This window comes from Chiloscyllium plagiosum, unplaced genomic scaffold, assembly GCF_037043375.1.
Source record: "Chiloscyllium plagiosum isolate Xiang-an unplaced genomic scaffold, Cpla_swu_hap1 HiC_scaffold_10, whole genome shotgun sequence".
NCBI lineage: Eukaryota > Metazoa > Chordata > Chondrichthyes > Orectolobiformes > Hemiscylliidae > Chiloscyllium > Chiloscyllium plagiosum.
In genome coordinates, this window is record NW_028270148.1 from 13,419,008 (window position 1) to 13,436,767 (window position 17,760).

General features: G+C 45.3%; 1 protein-coding gene and 1 long non-coding RNA gene across 6 annotated transcripts in view; both read left to right on the top strand.

The window, feature by feature from the left end:
- LOC122553163 (NHS-like protein 1) overlaps positions 1-17,760 on the top strand; it is a 274,883-nt gene that overhangs the window by 109,943 nt on the left and 147,180 nt on the right. The window lies entirely within an intron of this gene.
- Positions 1-17,760, top strand: part of LOC148148911 (uncharacterized) — a 50,407-nt gene that overhangs the window by 18,544 nt on the left and 14,103 nt on the right. Inside the window, exon 2 of the long non-coding RNA XR_015758352.1 lies at positions 8,101-8,243. This is a non-coding gene — a long non-coding RNA (uncharacterized LOC148148911). The remainder of the gene's footprint in view (positions 1-8,100; positions 8,244-17,760) is intronic.

A 17,760-nucleotide genomic window follows, 5' to 3' on the forward strand; every position in this document is an offset into this window, starting at 1 on the left:
AGAGATCTGAAGGGCTGGCGAGAGCTTAGGATAAGATCAGCCATGATCATGTTAAATGGTGGAGCGGACTTGAAGGCTGAATTGCCTACTCCCGCTCCTCAATCCATGTTCCTATCAGTGCATTCATCAAAACAGAAGCAGAAGTCCATGGCTGCTGGAATTATAAGTGTTGGAAATATTCAGCAGGCGCAGGCTGTGTTCGTGGAGAGTGAAACTGAGCTCTTATCAGAGCAGTTTATTGAATCCATTTCTTTGCCATTGTAGAATTTGAAACATTTCAGTAGATGTCCGACTAACACGGACATCTACTACAAATCGACCAACTCCCACAGCTACCTGGACTACACCTCCTCCCACCCTGCCCCCTGTAAAAACGCCATCCCATTCTCCCAATTCCTTTGTCTCCGCCGCATCTGCTCCCAGGAGGACCAGTTCCAAAAACGTACAACCCAGATGGCCTCCTTCTTCAAGGACCGCAATTTCCCCCCTGACGTGGTCGACGATGCTCTCCACCGCATCTCTTCCACTTCCCGCTCCTCCGCCCTTGAGCCCCGCTCCTCCAACCACCACCAGGACAGAACCCCACTGGTCCTCACCTACCACCCCACCAATCTCCATGTACAGCGCATCATCCGCCGTCATTTCCGCCACCTCCAAACGGACCCCACCACCAAGGATATATTTCCCTCCCCTCCCCTATCAGCATTCCATAAAGACCACTCCCTCCATGACTCCTTCGTCAGATCCACACCCCCCACCAACCCATCGTCCACTCCCGGCACCTTCCCCTGCAACCGCAGGAGGTGCAAGATTTGCGCCCACACCTCCCCCCTCACCTCCCTCCAAGGCCCCAGAGGAAACTTCCATATCTGCCACAGATTCACCTGCACCTCCACACACTTCATCTATTGCATCCTCTGCACCCGATGTGGCCTCCTCTATATTGGGGAGACCGGCTGCCTACTTGCGGAGCGTTTCAGAGAACACCTCTGGGATACCCGGACCAACCAACCCAACCACCCTGTGGCTCAACACTTTAACTCCCCCTCCCACTCCACCAAGGATATGCAGGTCTTTGGACTCCTCCATCGCCAGACCACAACAACGCGACGGTTGGAGGAAGAGCGCCTCATCTTCCGCCTAGGAACCCTCCAACCACAAGGGATGAACTCCGGATTTCACCAGTTGCCTCATTTTCCCCTCCCCCACCTTGTCTCAGTCAAATCCATCGAATTCAGCACCGCCTTCCTAACCTGCAATCTTCTTCCTGATCTCTCCGCCCCCACCCCAGTCTGACCTATCACCCTCACCTTGACCTCTTTCCACCTATCACATTTCCGACGCCCCTCCCCCAAGTCCCTCCTCCCTACCTTTTATCTTAGCCTGCTGGACAAACTTTCCTCATTCCTGAAGAAGGGCTTATGCCCGAAACGTCGATTCTCCTGTTCCCTGGATGCCGCCTGACCTGCTGCGCTTTTCCATAACACATTTTCAGCTCTAGAATTTGAAACACTCAACCTCTGGGTTGCTCTTTTAGCTCCATAATCACTGCACGTTTGTACTGCAAAATCGCTCACTTTCATAGCGGCACACGAAGATGTGCCCACTACTCTGTGTACTAGTGCAGCCTCGCAACGAATCTATGATAACCAGTTAGCATTAATGCCCTGTTGTTTCGACTACGCGTGGATTGGAACTCACAAATGTGTCAACATCCAATGCGCTACAGAACTATTTTCCAGAGAATGTCAAAAATATCTCCAGGCATTTTGAAGCTGTGGGGAAAAACATATCCCAAGTCAGGAAAGAAAAATCGTAATGGAGTTAGTGGATGAAGCTAAATCGTTATAAAAGTGGTGATGCAGCCAGTAATGGAGGATTGACAGTCACAATTTTCCAATTTAAGTAAGTTTTAAAATACACCAGTTGCTTGACTTTCAGCGGTTTTCAATTTGGTGATGTTATCCCAAGGTAATCATATCCCCAAAGTGGGGGGGGGGGGAACATGTGCACTTTAGCTCTCATTAAACTGCAAATGAATATTATGGCTTTGATTGTGGTCAGCACACTTTCTGGCATGGATTCTGAAGAAACTGCACGGAGATTCAACAGAGTAGTTCCAAAGGTGAATGATTTTAATAAAAAGGGGAAGCTGCATTTGCTCTCCTGGGAGTGAGGGAAGATTTGCGAGAGGATGACAAGATTTTAACATGTTTGGATTTACATGGACAAAGTAAAGCTCTTCTGTTCAGCTCATGATTTAAACTTTCGGGCAAGAGGTACTTTGTGAGAGAAGCTTTTTTCGGAAGTGAATGATAATAGCTAGAACTCTCAGTCCATTAGGGTGGTGGAAGCAAAGCTGATAAATGGGTGGGCGTTTGAAAGAATTAAATTTGCAGGCAATGGGAATGGAGCAGGAGAATCTGACTGATTGGATTAGATTGCTTCACAGAGAGCTAGCATTGACTTAGTGGAGCTGAATGGTCTCCTTCACTGCCAAGATGATACTTTGAATTGTGCTGTGCTCTGGCTGCTGAGAGCTGACTATTAAAAATGGGGTTGGATTCATAGAATCACAGAATGACTACAGTGTGGAAACAGGCCATTTGACCCATCAAGTCCACACCGACCCTCCGAAGAGCATCCCACCCACACTCATTCCTACCTATCCCTATAACCCTGCATTTCCCAGGGCCAATCCACCTAGCTTGCACAGCCCTGCACACTATGGGCAATTTAGCATGGCCAATCCACCTAATCTGCACATCTTTGGACTGTGGGAGGAAACCAGAGCAACCGGTGAAAACCCACACAGACACTGGGAGAATGTGCAAACTCTGCACAGACAGTATACCAAGGATGGGATCAAAACTGGGTCCCTGGCACTGTGAGGCTGCAGTGCTGGCCACTGTGCCGCCCATTTAGCTCAGTTGGCTGGACAGTTGGTTTGCAAAGCAGTATGATGTCATTATGATGATGGACTGACCTTCTCAACCTCTTCCCCTCGCTTGAGGTATGGTGGCTGTCAGCTTAAATCGCCACTAGTCCTGTCTCTCTAATAAGAGAGCAGCCCAGTGGTCTGGTAAAACTATGGTGACACAACAAATAGTGAGTCATTAAACTGACTTGAGGGCGACAGAAGGAATGGAAAGCGTGGGAAAGAAACCTTGGTAAAATACTGTTCACTTGGCATTATTTAAAAGATAGCTTTGCAGAGTTCCTGTTATTTTTTGAGTAGATCCTATTGAATAAAATATGTGTAAATTATTGCATTGGATATGAATGGAAACTTACTTTGAATGGGATGAGCTGTTAGATGTATTTTTATTGTGCCTTGGACTTGAGAATGATTCTGTTGTAAATCTTCCATCATTAAAGAAGATTGAAGAACGAGGCAGAAAGTATACCATGCAACCTCCGTTAAGTAAATCTATTAATTGAGCATTTTGCCAAGCCTTATTTGCAGGGTTGGTGCAGGCTTAGTGTATCCTGATGCCTTTATGTTACCTAAAGTTTATTTGTAGCACTGAAGAAAATTGCCTGTATTGGCTTAGCTCACTGGAGTGTGTGCCACATATCTCATGAGAAATACGTTAAAACAGCAAATGCGGGAAAACATTCAACAGGTGAGGCAAACGGTTAACATTTCTGTTTTGATCAGAATCGGAAAATGTTGAACATGTAGCCAGTTTTCGTTAAATGATGATGCAATGAATAGGAAACCAAATGGCCTTGTTTCAATCATCTCTTTGATGTTTAACCTCAGCCTTCATTTTTGTTCATTTAAATGTTCTACAAAATCAAAGGTGTTATGTCAATGTAAGATGATGTTGTAGCAAAAATGATAGAAAAATCAGATGACTGAAGTTTTCTATGGTGGCTGTGAATAATTTCCCACCAATTCTTTTCCCAATCTCTAAATATCTGGGACCACACATCAGTGTCACATGAAGAAGGTCATTGACTTGAAATGTTAAGTCCAGGTCTCTCTCTGCAGATTCTGCCAGATCTGCCATATTTTTCAGCATTGTCTGTTGTTCTTATTGATGCTACCAGCTGTGGCTTTGGACTGAATAGAATAACACTTGAACAGATCATTCAGAAATTCATCAAGTACATATGCTGTGAATCAGTATTTGTAATTTAAGAAGCTTCTATTTTGCTATTTCCTTCTGAATTTGATGATGTGGATGCAAAAAAATGTCTTCTGGGTATACTTATGATTTGGAGATGCCGGTGTTGGACTGGGGTGTACAAAGTTAAAAATCGCACAACACCAGGTTATAGTCCAACAGGTTTAATTGGAAGCACAATAGCTTTCGGAGCGACGCTCCTTCATCAGGTGGTAGTGGAGGGCTCAATCCTAACAGAATTTATAGCAAAAATTTACAGTGTGATGTAACTGAAAGTATACATTGAAAAATTGATTGTCTGTTAAGCTTTTCAGTTACATCACACTGTAAATTTTTGCTATAAATTCTGTTAGGATTGAGCCATCCACTACCACCTGACGAAGGAGCGCCGCTCTGAAAGCTAGTGTGCTTCCAATTAAACCTGTTGCACTATAACCTTGTGTGGTGTGATTTTTAACTGGGTATACTTATGGTTTCGAAAGAATCCCATCAACAAAGCAAGCAACTTGATCTATGCACAAACTTCCCTCTCATACCCTGTTACACACACTACCCTGCCCAATTTTCCTTTGTAACACAACTTTCACCTTTAACCCTATTTTTTCATTCCCTTTCTAATGCTTCCCAACTCCCAAACCAAGGTACACATTGGCCTGCAAATGGGAAGGCTTTTGATTCTCGGAAAATGTTTTTTTTGGGAGGGAGCGACAATGTTTTGGTTGCCATTCTTAATCCACCTGTTTCGGCACATTAGGTCACAGCCCTGTGATCATTATATCCTAAGTTGCGGCTTGAACCCAGACTTTCTGGACCAGAGGTAGGGACACCACCTCTGCACCCCTAAAGCGATTGCAGTAGGATTTGAGCTGTTAAACTGTTTGTTTGCCCATTTGTCAACACTCTTGCTCTTCCAGTTGTAGAACAACACCAACCTTTTGCACTCACCCAAGTGTAGATCTTTTAACGTCAGTTGTTCTTCCAGTGCTTAAGTCAGATATCCGTCCACCAAAAGCCGTCAAACCGGTCGATTATCTCTTCATTTGAGATTTTGCTCACAGCACAAGTAGGTGGTGAACTTCGAACAACTTCATTGTACAATTGGAATTGTGATGAGGCAAGTGTTTTCATTTTTGCAATTGTTCATGACCGGCGACTGGATTGTTTAGAAGTCTCAATTAGTACACTTGAAGTATTTTAAATTCACACAAGAGGAACACCCTCTTCTATTGTTACAGGCAATTATATCCCTGTGCTGGGAGGTATCGCAACTAGAGTGTGATTTGAATGTTGCTTTATTTGGACAGACAGCTGGTTACCGTGTGGCTTTCCTTCATGACGCGGTGTCATGTTTGAGGAAACCAATTGCCGTGAGGTTTCCTGGATAGGTTGCCTCAACCGGAAAGGCGTCCTTTTCCAAAGCGATGCTGAAGGCTTGCGAGAGAGACAGAAAGGAAGCATGATGAAATAAAAACAATTTCTACACAACAAAATCCCACAAACAATAATAGGATAATGACAGATCATTTGAGTTTAAGGATTATTGAGGGATCAGTATAAACCAGAACAATTAGTTGAAACTCAGCTGTTTCCTAATCACCCTGTTCAGAGATGCAATTACATACCTCTGGAGCAGGTCGGACTTAAACCTGAGCCTTCTGTCCCAGAGCTAAGAGTTGGTGCTTTGTCTGGGGTCAAGGGCCTAGTCATAAAGTCATAGAGATGTACAGCATGGAAACAGACCCTTCGGTCCAACCCGTCCATGCCGACCAGATATCTCAACCAATCTAGTCCCACCTGCCAGCACCCGGCCCATATCCCTCCAAACCCTTTCTATTCATATACCCATCCAAATGCCTCTTAAATGTTGCAATTGTACCAGCGTCCACCACATCCTCCGGCAGCTCATTCCAGGTCTCTTTTATATCTTTCCCCTCTCACCCTAAACCTATGCCCTCTAGTTCTGGACTCCCCGGCTCCAGGGAAAAGACTTTGTCTATTTATCCTATCCATGCCCCTGATAATTTTGTAAACCTCTATAAGGTCACCCCTCACCCTCCAACGCTCCAGGGAAAACAGCCCCAGCCTGTTCAGCCTCTCCCTATAGCTCAAACCCTCCAACCCTGGCAACATCATTGTAAATCTTTTCTGAACCCTTTCAAGTTTCACAACATCTTTCCGATAGGAAGGAGACCAGAATTACATGCAATATTCCAACAATGGCCTAACCAATGTAGAGCTGCAACATGACCTCCCAACTCCTGTACTCAATACTCTGACCAATAAAGGAAAGCATACCAAACGCCTTCTTCATTATCCTATCTACCTGCGACTCCACTTTCAAGGAGCTATGAACCTGCACTCCAAGATCTCTTTGTTCAGCAGCGCTCCCTAGGACCTTACCATTAAGTGTATAAGTCCTGCTCTGATTTGCCTTTCCAAAATGCACCATCTCTCATTTATCTGAATTAAACTCCATCTGCCACTTCTCAGCCCATTGGCCCATCTGGTCCAGATGGTTGCAGAACAGAGGGACCTAGGGGTTCAGATACATAATTATTTGACCTTCCTGTCACAGGTCGACAGGATGGTTAAGAAGGCATTTAGCACGCTTGCCTTCATTGCTCAGACTTTTGAGTCTGAAGTTGGGACATCATGTTGAGGTTGTACAGATGTTGGTGAGGCCTCGATTGGAATGCTGTGTCTGATTCTGTTTGCCCAGTTACAGGAAGGATATTTTTAAGCTGGAGAGGGTTCACGAGATTTATCAGGATGTTGCTAAGAATGGAGGATTTGAGTGATAAGGAGTGGCTGGAACCTTTTTCACTGGAGTGTAGGCGGTTAAGAGGTGACCTTATAGAGGTTTATAAAATCATGAGGGGTCTAGATAAGGTGAAAGGCAGTTGTCTTTTCCCATGGGTGGGGAATTTCAAGACTGGGGAAGAAATAGAGTCAGAGATATGCAACACAGGAACAGACTCTGTGTTCCAATTTGTCCATGCCAACCAGATATCAGAGATAAACCTAGTCCCATTTGCCAGCATTTGGCCATATTCCTTTTAAATGTTGTAATTGTACCAGCCTCTACCACTTCCTCTGGCAGCTTATTCCAGGCACGTACCACACTCTGTGAAAAGGTTGCCCTTTAGGTCCCTTTTAAATCTGTACCCCCTCACCTTCAGTCTGTGCGCTGTAGTTGTGGACTCCCCCACCTAAGGGAAAATAGCTTGTCTGTTTACCTGATCCATGCCCCTCATGATTTTAAAAAACCTATTTTAAGATGAGAGGAGAAAGATTTATAAAGGACATGAGGGCAACTTTTTTTATACACAGAGTGGTTCGTGTGTGGAATGAACAGCCTCTTCGGAGAATCCGTGTGAACTCAATGGGCTGAGTGGCCTGCTTCCACACGATCTGGATTCTATGATTCTATTTTTTAAACAAGATAATTAAGTATTCCCCAAAATGGCAGGAAGTTCGGAGGACATCAATGGTTCGTCCCTACCCAATCTCTAATCTCCCAGTTGCTGTAAATGTTTTATGAGCTCTCACTCTGTGTATGGTTCAGAGAAGGAAGACTTAAGTTCTTTTGTTGACTGCCAGCTTACCCTGGCAGTTGGCCTATTTGGCAGTGGACAGGGACCTACCTCTGAGACTAGTTATTACTGATTGCAACTTACAACTGCAATTTTGACAGCAGTAGTGATTTACCACTTCAAAGTTTGGGCGACCTATCAATGCTAATGGGAAGAGTCAGGTTTCAGTATTTGTTTGTCTGACTGCAGTCTGCCAGTATAAACAAATATATTCATCTTGTTTCCATACAGAAGAAGCATTGCTGTTGTAAAGTTAATGCTGCTACTTATTGTTGCTCCTACACAGTAACACAGGAACAGGACGTTGTGGAATTAACTGAACTCTATCAGGATCAGTTCTTTGAGCCTAATTAAAGAATTATATTTTTCCACAGTATACTAACCGCACAGGAATGCTGAAGATCCCTCACTTGATCTCAACGCCAGCCCTTCTATTGGAAGTAACAGTTGATAACATCAGGTGAAGCGTGTACAAGACTCCTTTGTCCAGTGAAGTAGGTTGCAGTACATTGTCAAGGTGAAGATGTGTAATCGTCAATTAGGTGGGAGTTGTCTGAGAATGATGCCTTCTGGGAGACATGAGGCACTGTAAAAGTGAAACTGTTACTTGCTTTATTTCCCTCTGCTGCAGGTACAGTCTCACACTGAGGAACCACTTGTATAATAGTAATGTCACTCAGCTAATAATCCAGAGGCTCAGACTAATGTTATGGTTTTAATTTCACCATCGGTCAGTGCATGGAGTACAGGAGTTTGGAGGTCATTGCAGCTGTACAGGACATTGATTAGGCTGCTTTTGGAATATTGTGTTCAATTCTGGTCTCCCCACTTTGGGAAAGATATTGTACAACTTGAAAGGGTTCAGAAAAGATTGACAGGGATGTCACCAGGGTTGGAGCTGTAGGGAGAGACTGAATAGGCTCGGGCCATTTTCCCTTGAGTGTTGAAGACTCAAAGAAAGTGAGGACTGCAGATGTTGGAGATCAGAGTCAAAACATGTGGCACTGGAAAAATGCAGCAGGTCAGGCAGCATCTGAGGAGCAGGAGAGTCACTTTTAGGCATAAACCATTCATCAGGCTGAGGGTGACCTTTTATAGAGGCTTATAAAATCATGAGGGGCATGGATAGAATGTATAGTCAAGGTCTTTTTCCTGGGGTAGGGGAATCCAAACTAAAGGGCATAGAATTAAGGTGAGAGGGAAAGATTTAAAAGGAACCGAAGAGGCAACATATCGAAATAGAGGGTGGTGCGTGTATGGAATGAGCTGCCATCCAGAGGAAGCCAGTGGAGGCTAGTACAATTACAACATTTAAAAGGCATCTGGATGAGCATATGAATAGGAAAGGTTTGGAGACATACAGGCCTTGTGCTGGGAAATGGGACTCGATATTTGGTCAGCATGGATGAGTTGGGCCTCAGTGACTCTATGGCATCTGATGGAATTTAAACTAAATTAATGAAATCTGCAATATTGAAAACAAAATCTGGTCTTGGTAATGATCAAAGTCAGAAATCTCACGACCCCAGGTATAGACTAACAGGTTTATTTGAAATCCCAAAGTTTTGGATCGTGCCCCTTCATTAGATGAAGTGGACGGAAGCAGCACTTCAAAAGCTTGGGATTTCAAATAAACCTGTTGGTCTATAACCTGGTGTCGTGTGACTTCTGACATTGTCCACCCCAGTCCAACACCGGCACCTCACCTTGGTAATGGTGACCATGATAACTATCATCGATTGTTGGAAAAATCCATCTGGTTCCCTCAAGTTTGTTGGGGAAGGAAATCTGGGCCTACATGTGACTCTGGACCCAAAGCAATGTGGGTGACCTTTCAACTGTCTTCTGAAATGGCCTAACATACCAAAAGCAATTAAGTATAGGCCACGAATTCTGGCCTCGCTGATGACACCCGCATCCTGTGGAAAAATAAGGAGAAAACTATTATGGTGCCCGTTGAGGAGGAGGTGAAGCTGAAGGACAGTTTGCCTCCTCTGTGCATTACTAATAAGGAGGCAGACTCAACATTAACCCTTAACTATTTTGAAAATAGTGCAGGGAATAAAGGCAAATTCTTCTTCACATCAGTTGGCTTATGGAATACTACAGGAATGGGAAAGAATTCACAAGCAAAATTCTTTTCTACCTGACTGCAGGACTGCAGACATGAGTGGGAGCTTTCTAACCTCTGCTGTTGGCGTAGACGTCTGAGCTCCCACTCAAAGGGGAAAGGCTTTTCAAACATCGCCTTTGATTTATGATATGATCTGAACTCTCACTCCCATACATTTTCGAACATCATCCATTAATCAGAAACCTTTCCTAATTGACCAGCCCAAAGCACTCTCCCTATTCCTGTATTTTTTCAGCCTATTGTCAGAAGCAACTTGTACTCCATTAAGTAGTATTTATTTGGACAGTTTTCTTACATGATTGAGTGTTCATCAGTCTTGCAAGCAATTAATGCCTTGTACAGTCAGAATCTAATGTATTTGGTTATCTACTGATAAGTGGACTCTATCATTGATGTATCACCTAGTCGGCTGACAGTGGGGGTACTGGAGCAGTCTTTAAGAGTGATAAATGAAGTCACATTTTCTCAAGAACTTGCATTCTCCTGAAGTTGTTCCCTTGCAGTTATTTGTCTCCTGCGTTTCCGATCGTGTTTCAGATCTTGAAATCTAGCGGTTATGTTGTTGGACTGGTGATCCTGACCTGTGTTGTAGAGGTCAAACAGCCACCATGACAGCTTAAAAACGTGAATTCTGTTTTGAAAGATCTGGAAATCAGAAGTTGCTGACCATGAAGCTGTTGAATTATTGTTGCAAAGAATAGCTGGCTGCTGGACCTTGGAGATGGCTCCCGTGACATCAGTGACAGGACCTCTATTGTCAGTATGGGCCTGTACATGCACAATTTGATTTCAGCACCCGTTCATGCGCTATAAAGAGTTCAGGTGTATTAGATATGCACTATCATTAAATAGCATGAAGTTTAAGTTGTCCCAGCATTATTCCTTTTTTGTGACTGAACGTTAGCGTGCTTTGCTGGGACTGCATAGCTCTGAGGATCAGAGGGGCACAGTTTTAAAAGTGTTTTCCAAATTAAGCAAATGTCAAGTGAGAGGATTTTTTTTTCCTCAGTGAGCAGTTAGGGTTTGGAGTGCACATTGTGGAAGTGTGGTGGAGGCAGGTTCTATTGAGACGTTTAAGAGTGCAATGAATGGTTATTTAAATAAGAGCAATATGCAGGGTTACAGGGAAAAGGCAGGAGATTAGACCATGAGATGCTGAAGCAGAGTGGGTGGCATGGTGGTGCAGTGGTTAGCACTGCTGCCTCACAGCGCCAGAGTCCCAGGTTTGATTCCACCCTCGGGTGACTGTCTGTGTGGAGTTAGCACGTTCTGACCATGTCTACATGAGTTTCCTCTGGGTGCTCCAGTTTCCTCTTGCAGTCCAACAGTGTACAGGTTAGGTGGGAAATGTAGGGTTACAAGCATTGTGTAGGGGGTGTGTGTATGGAGTGAGCTGCCAGGGGAAGTGGTGGAGGCTGGTACAGTTACAACATTTAAAAAGAATCTGGATGGGTATATGAATAAGAAGGTTTTAGAGGCAAATGATGGCAAATGAGACTACTTAGGATGATTTACGGATGAGTTGGACTGAAGTGTCTGTTTCTGTGGTGGGATTCTCTTTGCACGTTCAGTGATGACCCAATTGGCCGCATGGCCTACTTTCTCACTGTTGTGATTCTATGAAAAATAGGCCATTTGGTCCATTTCTGCACTCAGTGAGATCATGACCAATCTGATAACACTCAAATCCACCTTCATGCCTTTCCCCATCATTGTTGATTCCCTTACTGGTTAAGTACAGTCAAGGTTGGGAAGGTGGATTTATTTTAATCTACAGCTGTGACCAGCACTGTGTTAACATGTGCAGAGAACCAGTATAGACACGATGGGCTGAATGGTCACCTTCACTACAATACATTTATGATTCTGCAATGCTGTGTTTCTGCACATGCACATTTGTTGCACCATCTAGTGGTGAAACATTGACAATACTTCCTTTGGAGGCAAATTAACTGTAGTTGCTGCTATGATCTATTTACTTACTAGCCTTTTAGAGACAAATCTACCACACAGAAAAGAGCGCTTTGGCCCATTGAGTTCATGCCAATCATACCAAACACCTCAATATTCTAATCTCATTTTCCAGCACTTGGCCCATGGCCATATGTGGCTACATTCCCAAAAGAGCAATGGACCCAAAACTGTGGTCATAGAGTCACAGAGATTGCCAGCACGGAAACAGACCCTTTGGTCCAACTCGTCCATGCTGACCAGATAACCCAACCTAATTAGTCTCACCTGCCAGCGCTTGGCCCATATCCCTCTAAACCCTTCTTATTCATAAACCATGATGCCTTTTAAATGTTGTAATTGTCCCAGCGTCCACCACTTCTTCTGGCAGCTTATTCCATACACGCACCACCCACTGCGTGAAAACATTGCCCCTTACGTCCCTTTTTAAATTTTTCCCCCCTCACCCTAAACCTATGCCCTCCAGTTCTGGACTTCCCCCACCCCAGGGAAAAGACTTTGTCTATTTATCCTATCTATGCCCCTCATGATTTTATAAACCTCTATAAGGTCACCCTTCAGCCTTCAACGCTCCAGGGAAAACAGCCCCAGCCTATTTAGCCTCTCCCTATAGCTCAAATCCTCCAACCCTGGCAACACCCTTGTAAATCTTCTCCGAAGCCCCTCAAGTTTCGCAACATGCCTCTGATCGGAAGGAAACCAGACTTGAACACAACACTCCAAAAGTGGCCTAGCCAACATCCTGCACAGCCGCAACATGACCTCCCAATTCCAAAATCGATGCTCTGACCAATAAAGCAAAGCATGCAAAACGCTGCCTTTGCTAACCTATCCACCTGCGACTCTACCTTCAAAAAGCTATGAACCTGCACTCCAAGGTCTCTTTGTTCAGTAACACTCCCAGGATCCTACCATTTGAGTATGTAAGTCCTGCCCTGATTTGCTTTCCCAAAATGCAGCTCCTCGCATTTATCCAAATCAAACTCCATCTGCCACTCCCCAGCCCATTGGCCTATCTGATCAAGATCCCACAGTAATCCGAGGTAACCTTCGGTGTCCATTACACCTCCAACCCTGGTGTCTCCTGGACAGTCTCAGATTCCTCCCTCCCCTTCCTCGACCTTTCTATTTCAATCTCAGGCGACCGAATCAACAAACCGACCAACTCCCATAGCTACCTGGACTACACCTCCTCCCACCCTGCCCCCTGTAAAACGCCATCCCATTCTCCCAATTCCTTCTTCTCTGCCGCATCTGCTCCCAGGAGGACCCGTTCCAAAAACGTACAACCCAGATGGCCTCCTTCTTCAAGGACCGCAATTTCCCCCCTGACGTGGTCGACGATGCCCTCCACCGCATCTCTTCCACTTCCCGCTCCTCCGCCCTTGAGCCCCACCCCTCCAACCGCCACCAGGACAGAACCCCACTGGTCCTCGCCTACCACCCCACCAATCTCCATGTACAGCGCATCATCCGCCGTCATTTCCGCCACCTCCAAACGGACCCCACCACCAAGGATATATTTCCCTCCCCTCCCCTATCAGCATTCCATAAAGACCACTCCCTCCATGACTCACTCGTCAGATCCACACCCCCCACCAACCCAACCTCCACTCCCGGCACCTTCCCCTGCAACCGCAGGAGGTGCAAGACTTGCGCCCACACCTCCCCCCTCACCTCCCTCCAAGGCCGCAAAGGAAACTTCCATATCCGCCACAGATTCACCTGCACCTCCACACACATCATTTATTGCATCCTCTGCACCCGATATGGCCTCCTCTATATTGGGGAGACAGGCCGCCTACTGACAGAGCGTTTCAGAGAACACCTCTGGGACACCCCGGACCAACCAACCCAACCACCCTGTGGCTCAACACTTCAACTCCCCCTCCCACTCCACCAAGGATATGCAGGTCTTTGGACTCCTCCATCGCCAGACCACAACAACGCGACGGTTGGAGGAAGAGCGCCTCATCTTCCGCCTAGGAACCCTCCAACCACAAGGGATGAACTCGGATTTCACCAGTTTCCTCATTTTTCCTCCCCCCACTTTGTCTCAGTCAAATCCATCGAATTCAGCACCGCCTTCCTAACCTGCAATCTTCTTCCTGACCTCTCCGCCCCCACCCCAGTCTGACCTATCACCCTCACCTTGACCTCTTTCCACCTATCGCATTTCCGACGCCCCTACCCCAAGTCCCTCCTCCCTACCTTTTATCTTAGCCTGCTGGACAAACTTTCCTCATTCCTGAAGAAGGGCTTATGCCCGAAACGTCGATTCTCCTGTTCCCTGGATGCTGCCTGACCTGCTGCTCTTTTCTAGCAACACATTTTCAGCTCTGATCTCCAGTATCTGCAGACCCCACTTTCTCCTCAAAGTCATCTGCAAACCCACCAACTATACCTCCCATGTTCACATCCAAATCATTTATATAAATGACGAAAAGCAGTGGACCCAACAGTGATCTTTGCGGCACTCCACCAGTCACAGGCCTCCAGTCTGAAAAACAAACCACCACCCTGTGTCTTCTACCCGCAAGCCAGTTCTGTATCCAAATGGTCAGTTCTCTCTATATACCAGGAGACCTAACCTTGCTAACCAGTGTCCCATGGGGAACCCCGTCGAACACCCCACTGAAGAGCATACAGATCATATCCACCACTCTGCCCTCATCAATCCTGATTGTCACTTTTTCAAAGAACTCAACCAAGTTCACGAGGCATGATTTCCCCACGCCCAAAGCCATGTTGACCATCCCAAATCAGTCTTGCCTTTCCAAATATGTGCAATTCCTGTCCCTCAGAAATCCCTCCAACAACTTGCCCACCACCGACGTCAGGCTCACCAGTCCACAGTTCCTTGGCTTGTCCTTACCACCCTTTTTTTTTTAAACAGTGGCACCACGTTAGCCAATTTCCAGTCTTCCAGCACCTCACATGCGACTATTGATGATACAAATATCTCAACAAGGGGCCCAGCAATCACTTCCCTAGCTTCCCACAGAGTTCTAGGCTACACCTGATCAGGTCCTGGGGATTTATCCACCTTTTATGTGTTTCAAGACATCCAGCACTTCCTCCTCTGTAATACGGACATTTTTTCAAGATGTCACCATCTATTTCCCTACATTTTTTCAAGATGTCACCATCTATTTCCCTACATTCTATATCTTCCATGTCCTTCTCCACAGTAAATACTGATGCAAAATACTGGTTTAATATCTCCCCTTCTCCTGTGGCTCCACACCAAGGCCACCTTGCTGATCTTTGAGAGGCCCTATTCTTTCCCTAGTTACCCTTTTGTCCTTAGTGTATTTGTAAAAACCCTTTGGATTCTCCTTAATTCTATTTGCTAAAACTATTTCATTTCCCCTTTTTCCCCTACTGATTTCCCTCTTAAGTATACTCCTACCTCCTTTATACTCTTCCAAGGATTCACTCGATCTCTTCTGTCTATATCATCTGACATATGCTTCCTCCTTATTTCTTAACCAAACCCTCAATTTCTTTAGTCATCAAGCATTCCCTATACCTACCAGCCTTTCCTTTCACCTGATGAGGAATATGCTATCTCTGGACTCTTGTTATCTTATTTTTGAAGGCTTCCCACTTTCCAGCTGTCCCTTTACCTGCGAACATCTGCCCCAATCAGTTTTTGAAAGTTCTTGCCTAATAACCGTCAAAATTAGCCTTTCTCCAATTTAGAACTTCAACTTTTAGATCTGGTCTATCCTTTTCCATCACTATTTTAAAATGAATAGAATTATGGTCGCTGGCCCCAAAGTGCTCCCCCATCGACACCTCAGTCACCTGCCCTGCCTTATTTCCCAAGAGTCGGTCAAGTTTTGCACCTTCTCTAGTAGGTACATCCACATACTGAATCAGAAAAGTTTCTTGTACACCCTTAACAAATGCCTCTCCATCTAAACCCTTAACACAATGGCAGTCCCAATCTATGTTTGGTGAGTTAAAATCCCCTACCATAATCACCTTATTATTCTTATAGATAACTGAAATCTGCTTTCAAATTTGTTTCTCAATTTCCCTCTGACTATTAGGGGGTCTATAATACAATCCCAATAAGGAATCATTCCTTTCTTATTACGCAGTTTCACCCAAATAACTTCCCTGGATGTATTTTCAGTTATATCCTCCCTAAGTACAGCTGTAATGCTATCCCCTATCAAAACACCACTCCCCTCCACTCTTGCCTCCTTTTCTATCTTGGAACATTAAGCTGCTAGTCCTATCCATCCCTGAGCCACGTTTCTGTAATTGGTATGATATCCCAATCCCGTGTTCCTAACCATGCCCTGCATTAATCTGCCCTCCCAAATAGGCCTCTTGCATTGAAGTCAATGCAGTTTAATTTATTAGTCCTACCTTGTCCCTGCCTGCCCTGACTGTTTGACCCACTTCTTTTCTGAACTGTACCAGTCTGAAATTGATCTCTTTCCTCTGTATCTCCCTGAGTCCCACCCATCTCCTTACTAGCTTAAATCCTCCTGAGCAGCTCTAGCAAATTTCCATGCCAGTATATTAGTCCTCTTCCAATTTAGGTGCAATCCATCCTTCTCGTACAGGTCACTTCTACCCCAGAAGAGATTCCAATGATCCAAAAATATGATTCCTTCTCCCATACACCAGTTCCTCAGCCATGCATTTATCTGGGCGAAAGTCTAGATTAGAGTGATGCTGGAAAAACACAGCAGGTCAGGCAGCATCAGAGGAGCAGAGAAATCGATGTTTCGGGCAAAAGCCCTTCATCAGGAGTGAGTTAGAGAGCCTCTGGGGTGGAGAGATAAATGGGAGGGGGGTGGGGCTGGGGAGAAGGTAGCTGAGAGTGCAGTAGGTGGATGGGGGTGGGGATGAAGGTAATAGGTCGGAGAGGAGGGTGGAGCGGATAGGTGGGAAGGAAGATTGACAGATGGGGCAGGTCATGAGGATGGTGCTGAGCTGGAAGGTTGGAACTGGGGTAAGGTGGGGGAAGGGGAAATGAGGAAACTGGTGAAGTCCACATTGATGCCCTGGGGTTGAAGTGTTCTGAGGCAGAAGGTGAGGCGTCAGGTGGTGTGGGAGTGGCGGGGGAGGCGGCCCAGGACCTGCATGTCCTCAGCAGACTGGGAGGGGGGGTTGAAACGTTCGGCCATGGGGCGGTGGGTTTGATTGTGCGGTTGTCCTGGAGATGTTCCCTAAAGCACTCTGCGAGAAGGCGTCCAGTCTCCCCAGTGAAAAGGAGACCACATCGGGAGCAACGGATACAATACTTTTGCCATGCATTCATCTGCTCTATCCTCGTATTCCTAATCACAGAGCCTCCGTGCTGCCCCTTGGTGTATACATCCAAGTTGCTACTGTCACATTGCTGATTGAGAGATGCAGATATACGCAAATGACCATTTTATAAAATTATTTAATGGGAATTAGATGTCATCAGGATATGTGTTTCCATTTCTAATTACCCTTGAATTGAGTGACTTGCTCTGTCATTTCAGAAGGTAGTTATGATTCAACCATAATGCTGGAGGTCTGCAGTCACATGTAGGCCAGACCAAGTAAGAATGGCACATTAGTTTCAGTATTACAATGTTAGGTTGCTGCACTGTTTCCTGACAGATGTGATGTAGAGTCCCTCCACGGTTGACTCTGCTCTGCACTGGAATTCAGAATAAATGATTTTATTAATGCATCCACAAACATGTAGGGAGTGCAAAGTATGCAACCCTGCTTTTCCTTAAAAACAAGGTGATACTGAGATTCACTTACTTTTTAGTACATTATTGTTTATTCAGTTACAACATAGTCATACATTGCAGCCATTGTAGTTTAATGCCCAGTATACATAAAGCACAGATATCAAGCAATCTTGAGTTTTGAATTCTGAAGGAGTCCAAGAATATAGGAATACACGGTGTAAGTGCAATTGTGG